Source organism: Tenrec ecaudatus, chromosome 5, assembly GCF_050624435.1.
Source record: "Tenrec ecaudatus isolate mTenEca1 chromosome 5, mTenEca1.hap1, whole genome shotgun sequence".
Lineage (NCBI taxonomy): Eukaryota > Metazoa > Chordata > Mammalia > Afrosoricida > Tenrecidae > Tenrec > Tenrec ecaudatus.
In genome coordinates this window covers 135,578,080-135,591,075 of record NC_134534.1, presented here as the reverse complement: position 1 = coordinate 135,591,075, position 12,996 = coordinate 135,578,080, and the positions used below count along the sequence as shown (strand labels likewise).

Here is a 12,996-nt window from a genome sequence, read left to right as displayed (position 1 = left end):
TATCCGGGGTGATTTAAATCAGCTTTATTTCAATGGCGGTTTCAGACAATGCCAATGATTTTGATTGCTCACTTGGATAGATGAGACTTAAAGGTGGTAATATAAAATGAATAGTATGAAATGAAGGCTGGCATAATAGCAAGTTAAATGAAGATATAGAAAAAGTTTGCACTGTCCTGCTCAGAGAGAAATTTAACTATAAACATTTCTGAAAGGCTTAGTCTTACGAAGGGCTCTTGTCAGAGATTTTTTTTCTGCTAAAAGAGTTTCAGAGATATCATTTCTAAAAGATAATCCGCTATGTAGTGACTTAGTGAGTCTTTCAAACTTTTTACTAGGAGACATTCAAATAATCACAAAAGGAAAGTGGATAGCGCAAGTGTCCACCACCCAGCTGACACATTCATCAATACAACTGCAGTAGTTTCATCGATATTTCCCTCTTCCACTCAAATCCCCTTCATCCTAAATCATATCTTAATTGGTTTAGTGAATTGTCCCATTTTGAACATCAAAAGCCACCATTTCACGTGGAAAGCTGCTTTCCAGCAGTAGCCAATACTTTGAACTCGGTTTGCATTGAGGAGGAAAATGAAATGATAACAGATGAAAGGGCAGCAAAAGTACGATGCTGTAAAAGCCAAATAAAAGTTAGCTTTGAGCTAAATGTTAACTATTACTAAGGGGGAAATGTCATGGGGAAAGAAAGTAAGTGAGAGTAAGAGAGAGAGAGAGAGAGAGAGAGAGAGGCATGTAGACAGATGGTAAGAAATAGGGAAGAAGAGGAAGTCAGAGAGAGGCAAAGGACTGAAGAAGGAGCGGGGACTTAAAAACTGGGGACTTACAGCTGCCAACCGTAGGAAGTCTTCCGCGTGGCTGAGATTATCCACTCTTTCCTCAGCTCCCTTTCCGTTATTACTTCGTTTGTATCATATTACTTTAAATACTGCAAAGATCTATCTACTCCAATAGTTACATATCTGTTGAAGGATAGAACTGTGCGTGCCTCTCATAATGTTGCTTTCTTCACCCTTAAAACATCCTCTTGGCTTTTATTGGGTAAAAGGGAAAATGAAACTTCTCTTCAGACTTCTTCCACTTAGCAAGAACGGGTACGAATACAGAGCTTTTGTAAAAGTGAAGCGGCTCAAAGCACATTTTCACCAGGCTAATAAGTATCTGTTGAATGAGTCAATGAATGAGGCTTCCCCCTAACTTGTTCGGAATCACTAACCTACCTAGAAAACCAAACTCAATGCTGTCACGTCAGTGCCAACTCAGGGAGATCATAGAGGCCAGGGCAGAACTGCCCTGTGACCAGTCACTCTTTATGGGAGTAGAAAGCCTCGCCTTTCTCCAGGAGTGGCTGGTGGTTTCAAACTGATGACCTTACAGTTAGCACTCTAAGCCCTTTCCACTATGCCACCAGGGCTAAACTGCCTGGAAAAGATGGAGGTAAATACTCGAAAGTTAAGCCCATTAAAACTGAATTTTGGAGCAGCTAGGGCGGTGGTAGTTCTCACAACTTGGAAGAAGTGAGCTACAGCGCAGAGGAAGGAGTTCTGAGAAATCCAGGGAAGTGATCTGCCAAACAAGGCAGGCTGCTTCCCTCTCCACTCTGGGCCTGAGAAGTTTGCATTCTGGGGTTTTCCTTGGACATCTGGCTCTAGTGCAAATCCTTTGAAAAGAGAAATTAGACATTTCCCTTCTCTGTCCTGCCCACCCCTCAAAATCTGGCATCCTCTAAATTGGGTGTTTTTAAGCAGACATCCCCTGTTACTAGGTGTACATGGCTTAAGTGTTTATTGTGTCAAATAGCAACTTATATATCCTTTGTAAACCAAAAACTTTTCCTCTGGGTCAACATGCAGCCATCTCCTTGAGAATGAAAGATTCAGTGCCAAGTGTCAAGGGAAAAAACACAAAAGCCCTTCGTAAGTGGGTGGTCAGTATCAGCTTTAACTCTCCGTTACAATCCTCCCGAGCCCGAAGCCCTGTGAACTATGAGATTACGATGGGGATTTCCTCTGGGCTCACTGCCCCAGCTGGTCTCAGGATGTTCTCCGCACACCTGTCACCTGTTTCACACAATAATCTAAATAGAATGTGAATACAAAAGGCCTATTATCAATTATGCAGTGATCAGTTTGGCTCAGACTGCATGCCTGCAGGGTCTCCCTTGATGGTGGCCAACATTCCCCAAGCAGCCACATCAAAACGCCAGAGACAAGAGAGGGCACGGAAAGAGGGCTGCTAACCGAGTGCTTCCATGTTCACTCAGATAAGTCCGGGCATATGGAGGCAATTGTTGGGTGCAGGCCAATGTTTATGCCATGCTAAAGGCTGGCACCCTGGGGAAGCTCCGTGTTAGCTGAGCTTTGATGTGTGTGTGTGTGTGTGTGTGTGTATGTGTGCATTTAGTGAGTAATTCTTTCCCTCTGTTGTGGCGCTTGCTCTACCACTGTGCTGTCCACTATCTCAAAAGTGCCTGCCGTTGAGATGATTCCCACTCGTAGCAGCCCTGTGTAGAGCGTCTGAGACTACATCTTCATCAGTAGATAGCTTTACCTTTCTCCTGAGGAGCAGTGGATGGGTTTGAACCACCAGTCCTGCCACTAAAAGCCCAACACCTTACCCAGAGTGCCACCAGGGATTCATAAATTACGTGGGACAATCTAAATTTAGATTTAAATGAATAAAAATAAAGGGAAAGTTGAACTATAGTTCCTCTGCCAAACCAGCCACATTTTGAGTGTCCTTCGCCACATGTGGATCATTGTTACCACCTTAAACAGTACTGATGAGAACATGTCCATCGCCGCAGGAAGCCTATTGGACAGTACAACCATAGACCTTGACCATTTCTGATGACTATCAGCCACCTGATACATAGTTTTCCATACCTCTACCCCATGTACCCCCCAGCCAACTGATTACATACATCCTGAATTTTTATTATGAAAGAGAAAGAAGAGGAAGAGGAAGAAGAGGAGAACCCATTTGAATAGCACGGACTCTGTCCATATAAGGACTTTCCGTGAGTCGTCTCCCTTAATTATTTCAATGGCCCTTATGAGAAGATTACAAGATGAAGAAACAAGTTTAAAAGTTAATTAAGTTACAGAAAGATACGTCGTAAATATATGGTAATGCCAGAATTCAAATCAGTCTGTCTGGTCCTAAACCTCATGCTCTTGATAATCAATCAGGAATGCCCATGCTCAGAAAGGGAGCCGCCATTGTCTGGGCCGGCAGGGAGCCCAGTGAAAAGCCAAGGGAAAGGGACTCCGTGCTTTTGGTCCACTGAGGTCTGGTTGAAACACTAATTAGTACAATTAGATAACAATTACATTCTTGACCAATACTAGAGCTGACTTCAATTAAAAATTGTAAAATGCCAGTTTTAATATTAACATGTATTTCTTCAATTCTATAGTAATTCCACGGATTCTTCTTATCCTTGATTTGACTGAGAACTGATAGCTTCCCGTTATTTGCTGGTTGAACATATTGAGAGCAACTCCATCTATTTACCAAGAAGATAATTTATTTTGATATTCAAATGGAAATGAAAAAAATTTAAGAGGATTTATTGTTGATTGTGTCATATTCTTATTTAGAGGCTTCATTTTCACAAATTGCCACTTATTAACATTACATGCTCAGAATTTTTGTAAAATGATGACTACTTTAGTCTTGGCCTACTAAGTAGTAATACAGACTGCCGATAACTTAGACAGAAGGAGATGGGTAAACTAATTTCCTTATGGACAAGAATTTAGATGGTATTTTTATGGGCAAAATAATCAGATTGGTCCAGATACATAAATATGTTTATTCAGACAGCTTTGGATCATTCTTGTGTGATTCTTTTTCCTGCTTTATTTATAACCATTTTTTATTTGAAGGTTTTTTTGCTCATTAGCATTGTGTTGCATTTGTGAATCTCTAAATTATGATTTTTTCTTTAAAGAAGACAACATATAAAATATAATTGATTTTTGGATTGTTATAATATCTGTAAGAACCCCCAATAGAATCATTTAAATTAAAAACACACACAGAACATATACATTTATAGCCCAACAAGTTGAAGAGAAGGAGAGAAAAAATCCAGTGGTTGAAATATGGGTATAATTGGATTTGGTTGTGACAGACTTTTTCTATGTTCTATATTTGAATATTATTTTCTAAGTGTATAAAAAGAGTCCTGGAGGCGGAGCTTCATTTTACAAACTGGACCGTGAGGCTTTGTGGGTCCTCTTTCCAGCCAACGCTGAGCGATGGGCATCTCTCGGGACAACAGGCACAAGCGCCGCAAGACCGGGCACAAGAGAAAGCCCTACCACGAGAAGCTAAGTATGAGCTGGGGCGCCCGGCTGCCAGCACTAAGATCGGCCCCCGTCGCATCCACACGGTTCGTGTGAGAGGAGGCCCCAACAAGTACAGGGCCCTGAGGCTGGACATGGGGAACTTCTCCAGGGGCTCCGAGTGTTGTAACCTCAAACCAAAAATCATTGATGCTGTCTACATCGCATCCAACAGTGAGCTGCTCCGCACCAAGACGCTGGTGAAGAACTGCATCGAGCACACCGTACCGCCCGTGGTATGAGGCCCACTCTGCACGGCCCCTGGGCGGGAAAAGGGGGCTAAGCTGACTCCTGAAGAGGAAGGGATACTAAATAAGAAACGATCAAAGAAAATTCGGAAGAAATACGAAAGGGAATAAGAAATAAGAAAGGGAAATAAAACAAACAAACAAATAAGAAAGGGAAATAAATCTTCTCATCCTAGCACATGTATTAAAGGTGTTTATTCTTAAAAAAAAAAGAGTCCTGGTAGTTCAGCGATCAAGTGTTCAACTGCTAACTATAAAGGTAGTAATTTCAACACATCACCTACGACATGGGAGAAATTGAGGCAGTCTGTTTCTGTAAATATTTCGTCCTTAGTAGCCTTAAGAGGCAGTTCTACTTTGTCTTATAAGGCTGCTATGAGTTAGAATCGACATGATAGCAATGGGTTTCCATTTTGGAATCGTATAAACGTTATAAGAAATCTTTTTATGACAGCATGAACTTTACCAGGGCTTTCTACTTCCATAAGGAGTTATGGTCTCCGAAACCCACTGAGGCAGTTCTACCCTGTCCTATAGGGTCACTATGCGTCAGAATCTACTGGATGGCAGTGAGTTTTGAGTTTATATTTATCATTAGCTTTATCAGCGAATAGCAATGCTTTCATGAAGATGAATGTATGCATGCAGTAGAAAAAGAAAGCTCAATTTGGAAGGAAGTTTTCATCTACAGTCTAAAACCTGAAGGGGAAGATTTTTGAAAAAGATATAATATTTGATCTATACAACTTTTAATTTCAGTTACAACCACATATGATGCTGTTTCTACTTTAAATGCAGTGGCTGATATTTGTTGTATTTTTCTTTCTTACAGATGAGGCTCAAAGATCTTTGTTCTTGATGTGCAGACTCATATTTACCAATCAAATCTCCTACCAGCTTAAGAATTGTTTCTATAGGAAATAATTTACTGGAACTAGAATATTGATAGCAAAATCAAAGAGGAAAAATAATAAACCCTTAATCCAAATATCCCCACGTATGAATTAATGTTGAAGGGAAGAATGAATTTATTGACTCTTTCAGCAAGCATTTGCCATGGGCCCATGATGTGGCCTTCAGTGTGATTTTTGACTGAGTTTATCAAACTTTTAGGTGCTCATCCATCTAAGATGCAACTGTTGGTCTCCATCTGGAGGTAAAAAAGGAGTTATGAAAATTTAAAGATATCTGGAAACAATTAGTCCAATGAACTAAAGGACCACATACACATCAGTCTGCACAGCACTGAGACCAGAAGAACTAGGTGATGCCCAGCTACCACTACCAATTGCTCTGGGGAGCAAAAAAAATCACATGAGAAGGTCCCAGATAGAGTGGGAGAAAAACGTGGACTAGAACTCAAAACCACAAAATAGGCTAGCTTACTGGTCAGACAGAGACTGGTGGAACCTTTAAGGGTTTGGTCCATAGTCACGGTTCTGGTGTGGAACTGAACTCACTTCTGTGCTAAGGCAATCAACGATTTATGGTCAAAAGAGCAGCATGCTCCCAAGGCAGAGTTAGGAAAGAAGCAATGCAAACAGGAAACACAGGGAAGAAGTGAGCTAAGTGGTAGGACATCGAAGGAATTACAATGGATTAGTTGAAACAAAATGTGTATGAATTGTTGAGTATGAAACTGATGGTCTGTCTTGTAAGTTTTCACCTAACTCACAATAAAAAGTTCAAAAAAAATGTTTTCCTGCCTCTTGCTCAGGGAGCCATCTTGGGAATAATCCCAAGCGCTACACAAACACTGCTTCTCCTTTCACTTTAACAAACAAACAAACTTTAATGTGCTTAGGAAACACTTGGGGTATTGTTATGGTGCAGATGCTTAGGTTTTAGATGGCATCTGAGTGTCTGCCGTTTTAGCCAACTCTTGGAAGAGGCCAATGCTGATGGTAAGGGATCGTAGATGGCACAGCAAATCCCATGACGGCAAAAACAGACGAACAAGATATAGTCCACAAGGACTCCGGTGTAAATGGTAGAGAAATGAGTGATTAAACATTAAAAATATAATGGAAAGGTTCTACTTTGGGTAATGCTTGAATAGATAATACGGGATTAATACAACTTTAAATTCTAGATGAATCATAAGAAAAATATCTATAGATATTCAAGAACACAACTAGATAAAACAGATATGGAAAAATGATATTTGAGCCAATGGAATGACACTAGATGAATTATTCATTTTTAATGGCTTTTAGCCTGAAGGCGAGCTCTAGCCTGCTGTGGAAGGCAGTCCAGACTATCATTGCAATGGCGTGAAGAATCAGATCTGGAGGGCAGAATGATTATAGCACCTGGAAAACAAGGGCAGGATATTCCAAAAACACCAAAGTGTCCTGGAGCGGGAGCACCACATTTTGTATATAAATCTTCTCCCAATCTCTGGCTGATTCCCAAGTCACATATGCATGGGGCAAACTCCACGCAATCCAGTGAAGCTCAAAGAAATGAAGTAGGATTTTAGCTTATGCAAGGAAGAAAGGTTTACAATCTAGTTCAGCAAAGTTAACTTTCGGTTTGCAAAAATAATCAATACATAATTTGCCTCCACACGAATCTCGCCGCACATTGGATGTTTGTTCTTGCTTCAGTTAAGCATAATGTATGTCCCTTTGAGAACGTTCCTTTCAAACTCATGTCTCACCTTCTTACTGCTTCAGACTAGCGCCTGTTCTGACTGTCAGACAAGTGTATACATGCTAATTTGGGCTCAAACCATTTTTTAACCCCACGCAGTTTTTTATGTGTTTCCCAGGGACTTTTTGAAGACCTCTTGTACATTTAAGATAAAATTGTTGTATGCCTCGATGATAAAAAGATATGGACTTTCAGCATCAAAAGAAAAGCTATAATAAGAATCAGAACAAGATTCTAGAACTGAATATTATAGAAACTGGAGACAAGAGAAAATTTACTCATTAGCTTTCCAGCAGATTGGACATGACAGAAATGTCCATCAATGTGAAGAAAATAAATAGAAATTGGAAATTAATATAATGGGATCCCCAGAAAGAAAAGAGTGAGAGAATGATTCAGGCAAATATCTGAGGAAATAACTGCTATATGTTTTCTCAATTTGGTGGGAAAGAGCTCCATAAAGATGCAGAGGCCTAAACAAGATAAGCACAAGAAAACCATACCCAAGCCCATCCCAGGCAAAGTGCTCTTTATACTGGAAGACAGTGCTTTTGGCTCCTGAATCCATAGGTTTTGACTGAGAGAGACTTGACCCCAAACCTGCCTCTGTTGTTTAATACTCATGTGTCCGCTTGGTTAAGTCTGGATTCCCAACCCCAAGGTTGGTCCTTCAAAACCAAAAGCTGTTCCACAGGAGGAAGATGCCATTCTCTGGCCCCACAAAAATGTACAGCCTCGAAATCCTACACAGAGTCACTGAGTTAGAATCCATGCAGTAACAATGGGTTTGTTTCAGTTTTTGACATTGGATAAATAACTTCAAGTACTGAAGAGATTTCATGTTTATGGAGTACAAACAAAATTAGAGATCAACCATTAAAAAGATAGGGAAGAGAGCATAAAACATAATAACAATAAAACGTAGTCACCAAGAAGAAATTGGTTGGTTAGCTTATATTTGCTGCTAACTCTAGATCTAAAGCCTAATCCAGTATAACCTTATTCCCTAGGTACTTGAAGCTTTTCTCTTGCTTGAAACTAAAAACAAACAAACAAACTTACTTCCATCCAGTCCTGTGGTTCTCAACCTTCCTTGACCCTTTAATATAGTTCCTCATGTGGTGGTGAGCCCCCCAAGCATAAAATTATTTTTGCTGCTACTTCATCACTGTAATTTTGCTGCTGTTATGAATCAGGTGACCCTGTGAAACAGTCGTTTGACCCGCAAAGGGGTTGGGACCCCCAGGTTGAGAACCGCTAAACCAGTTGATTCTCACCCAGAGTGACTCTGCAAGACAGAATCGTGGTTTTCTGAGACAGTGTCACATTTGCACCCTAGTCTGCCTTCTCCCCCAGGGGGCACCTGGCGGTCTCAACCTGCTGGCCTTGTGGTTAGCAGCCCAACATGTAACCTACGCCATCCCCAGGGCTCTTGCATGCCTACATAGACTGAAATTATTTTGTAATGTCTTTAGACCAGCTTAACGTCAGCAAATACCAGGAGATTCATGCAAGTAAGATTTTTCATAATATCTGTTTACTCACAACAAACCTGGCGGGGAGCAATACTCTCTTCTTGTGATGCAGTAAAGCAAGACCGGAAGGACCATGATTCTGAAAAAGTTGCCGGTGGTTTTTCCTAGTCTCCCCTGTTTCCTTGTTACCCCTCTTCCTCCCATCCTTGCTCTCTCTCCTCAGTCAGGTTGCACATATGTCCCGGCTACACATTTTTCTTCTTGTCTTTTTGTTAAAACGTTGGTGACAGGAAGAGGGAGGATCCCTTGTTTAACAAAAGTGCCTTCCTACTTCCGTGGGATAAAAGCTGACAGCAGAAATTAAGATGGGGGAAATCAATAAAAAGTTTAATTTATTTTAAAATAATTTAACAATAAAAGTAAATTTCTAGGAAGGTAACTATGCTCACCAAGCATCACCAACATGAATTTAAGTCTCTTGTACACTGTTTGTTGATTGAGCTCCACACTATCCAGAGAAGCTCCAGGCTAAGTAGGTTCTCAATGTTTGACTCAAAGGTGAAGGGAGAAACGCGCTCCAGTGGGTGTCTAGCTACAAGGTGGTGCAATAGGGAAATTGTATTTCCTTCCAGAGTCCCTCCAGGCCACACCAAAGTCTGGAGGCATTAAGTGCTGTGTAAACAAGTAACTAAAAGTTTTAGGAATCTTAAAACAGTGCTATTTTGTAAAATTTCAAGATTTGTGGATCTGGAATTTAGGCACAGCTTGGCTGAGTGTTGCTTTTGCTCCTGTGAGGTTGACTGAGGTGACTCAGTGGTATTAAGTTGACGGCTGGGTGGCCTGGAAGTTCATGATGGCTTCACTCGTATCCCTGGATGGAGCCTTGGCTGAAGGGCTAGGCTCAGCCTCTCCAGCATGGTCAAGGGGAATGTTTCACGGCACTGTAGAGCTGTAAGACAGAGTGTTCTGAGAGAGAGGTGGGTAGAACTTTGCTATCCTTTAAGACTTGGGCACTGAAATTGGTACACAAACTTCCATCAAATGCTTTCACGCAAAGCAATTAAAAAGCCCACCCACGTTTGAAGAATGGGGAGTTTCCACCTCTCAATGGTATTTTTGACTGCCTTTAATCCGATATAGGGTGCTCTGGAGCCACAGTGGAGTACATGCTCTACTATTGACCACAAGGATGGCAGTTCAAACATACCAAGGAGAAAGAAGAGGCTTTCTACTCCCAGCAAAGGTTGTAGCCTCAGGAGCCCACAGAAACACTTCTGCTCTGACCTATACACTCTCTCTGAGCTGGAATCAACTTGATGGCTGTGAGTTTGTCTTTGTTTGTTTTCAGTTAATTTACCATTAAGGGAAATAAGTGATATTTTACCAAGAATGTGATCATATCATGTGATCTCCTTTTTTACACACTTTATATTTGTTTACTTTTTAATATTTAATGCTTTATTTTTATTGAAGTTTTATTCTGTTATTTTGATTCTCTGTTTTACTTTGTTATTGTTGCTAGTTTTTATTTGTTCTTGTATGTTTTTCTGAATATGAAGTCAGAAGAGGTAAATCTATAGAGATAGTAATTAGATTAATAGTTTCTTGGGGCATGGTAGAGGAGGCTGGGAGGAATTGGGGAGCTAATAATAATGAGCACAAGAAATAAGACAATGTCCGCGAATTGATTGAGGTGATGATTAGTCAAGTTTTCTTCATATGATTAAATTATTGAATTGCATATGTGGATTATACACCAATAAAACTATTTTTTAAAGGAGATACTGGCAATTACAGTTTTGTTTTACCATTCTGGATCCTACCAAGATTCAAGGAAGATTTTCATTCTTATAGGAATCAAATGAATTTTTTTTTCAGTTTAAATGGACAACTTTATTGTTCCTTTAACAGATCATCGACTTGTTCCCCTACCTAACACTGGACTTCATCATCTTTCCATGACAGTAATGAAACAGCAGCAAAGCTGACCGGAGTAAGCTGCTCCCAGAGGACTAACACAGCCTACTTTAAGCGGCAAAACATAAACATACACCTAGAAAGCACAACGGGCTAGCCACTACAAATTCAAATGGAACTTGAACGATGTGGGAAAAGCCAAGGTGTGGTAAAGAGGAGCTGAGGTTCTGTGCATCAGTTATGGGTTCCTGGTGCTTCATCTCTCGGCCACTGGCTGAATCTTGACATGGGAGACGATTTTCGCTAATACCAAGTGGAGATATGAAAGAAAGCACTCAGTTGCACAGGAACCAAGGGCCGGCGAACACTGAACTCTGCTGAGAGCATCCACCCCAGGAAGGACTTTACCTTCCAGGAGCTCCAGACTAGCACCACCTCCAGTGCTCACGTGGCTGACTCTGTCCTTAGTGTTCCATTTGGCGCAGCAAGAGGTAATGTCTCCACCACCTATGATGGCGATGCAGCCCCTGGAAGTGGCTTTGACCACCTCATCCATGAGAGCTTTGGTTCCCTGGGCAAAAATTTCCCATTCAAATGCCCCCACCGGTCCACTCCACACAATCTGCTTAGCCCGACCAACAGCCTCAGCAGACTTCTTGCTGCTCTCAGGACCCCAGTCTAAGCCCATCCATCCAGCAGGTATGCCGAGGCCATGGTGGCTTGGCCAGTCTTGGCATTTTCATCCAACTTGTCAGCAGTGACAAAGTCAACAGGTAAGGTAATCTTCATGCCATCCTTCTCCGCTTTGGACATTAGGTCCTTGACAATCTTTGTTCCCTCTTCATCAAGAAGAGAAGTGCCAATCTCCATGTTATTGAGCACTTTAAGGAAGGTAAAAGCCATCCACCACCAATAATCATCTCATTAACTTTATCCAGCATATTATTGATCAGTTGGATCTTATCTGCAACTTTAGCTCTGCCCAGGATAGCCAGGAAGGGTTTCTCTGAGCTCTCCAAGGCCTTGGCAAAATAATTCAGCTCCTTCTTCATCAAGAAACCACCAGCCTTCTGTGGCAGATTCACTCCCACCATGGAACTGGGAGCTCGGTGAGCAGTGCCGAAAGCATCGTTCACATAGACATCCGCGAGCTCGCAAAGGGAAGCCTGGAAGGCTTCCACGTCGGCTGGCTTGGCTTTCACCTTGTTCCCAGAAGCATCTTTCCCCTTCCCTTCCTCCTCTACATGGAAGCAGAGGTTCTCCAGCAGGATGACAGACCCAGCCGCTGGGTCAGCACAGGCTTTCTCCACCTCTGGGCCCACGCAGTCCTTCAAGAAAAAGACATCCTTGCCCAGCAAAAATTGCAGTTCTACAGCAACAGGCTCTAAGGAGTATTTGTCAGGCATGGGGATGCCATCGGGGCGGCCCAGGTGACTCATAAGAACAACTGACTTGGCTCCAGTGTCCAAGCAGAACTTGATGCTTGGGATGGCAGCCTTGATCCTCTGGTTGTTTGTTATCTGGTTATTCTTCATAGGAACATTAAAGTCCACCCTCATGACCACGCACTTCCCTTTCACGTCCAGCTTGTCCAGCGTAAGCTTGTGAGAAAGAGACATCTTGGCAATGCAGCAGTGGCGAGTGGCTTGGAGCTAGGCAGTGGCAGCGCCGGGAAGCAGGACAAGCGAGGAGCCCTCCGGCAGCATGTGGAAAGCAGAGCCGGAATCAAATGAATTTTAATTCTTCACTTGATTTTAGCAAAAACGTCAAAAAGTGATAAATTTTAACTTCTTCAAAACCAAGTAGCCAAATGTTTTGTAATGTAAGTGTAATTCTTGACAATTACCAGTGGAGTGAAAACAAGCATAAATGATTTAGATTCTGAAAGAAACTGGGAAGGAAATAAAAGGAAAAAGAACCAAGAAAGAGGGTGAGTCAGGACAGTAGCTGCCCTTCTTTTGGCCATTTTTTTAAACCTACAAAACAACTGAATTCAAAGGACAGAGGAATAGAGGTCTCCCCAGAAAGGGAGGGAAGACAGCGATCTCGTACTGGAGAACAAAGAGTGGGAGAAAGCAACAGAGAGAGAAAAATAATTGAAATTCACTTGAATGTGGAAAAAGAGGAACTCAGGGTAGGCAAGGACCCCAAAAGAGTGCTAGAAGCTAAAGAATAAAAGTAAGATTAATGTGTAGTTAAAAAGCTACACTTCAAGGGTATCAGAAGAATGAGCTAAGTTACTGTAACATACAACTAAAATTTGAACAAGTTTCTGCTAAAATGGCTTATTGGGAAAAAGTATTATATTCAATAGCAGTAGTTATTGATTTA

At 41.5% G+C, this 12,996-nt stretch overlaps 1 pseudogene; it reads right to left on the bottom strand.

Annotated features, from left to right (window-relative positions):
• Positions 1-10,921: 10,921 nt before the first annotated feature.
• LOC142449266 (phosphoglycerate kinase 1 pseudogene) lies at positions 10,922-12,284 on the bottom strand (annotated as a pseudogene).
• Between the last annotated feature and the right edge of the window lie 712 nt (positions 12,285-12,996).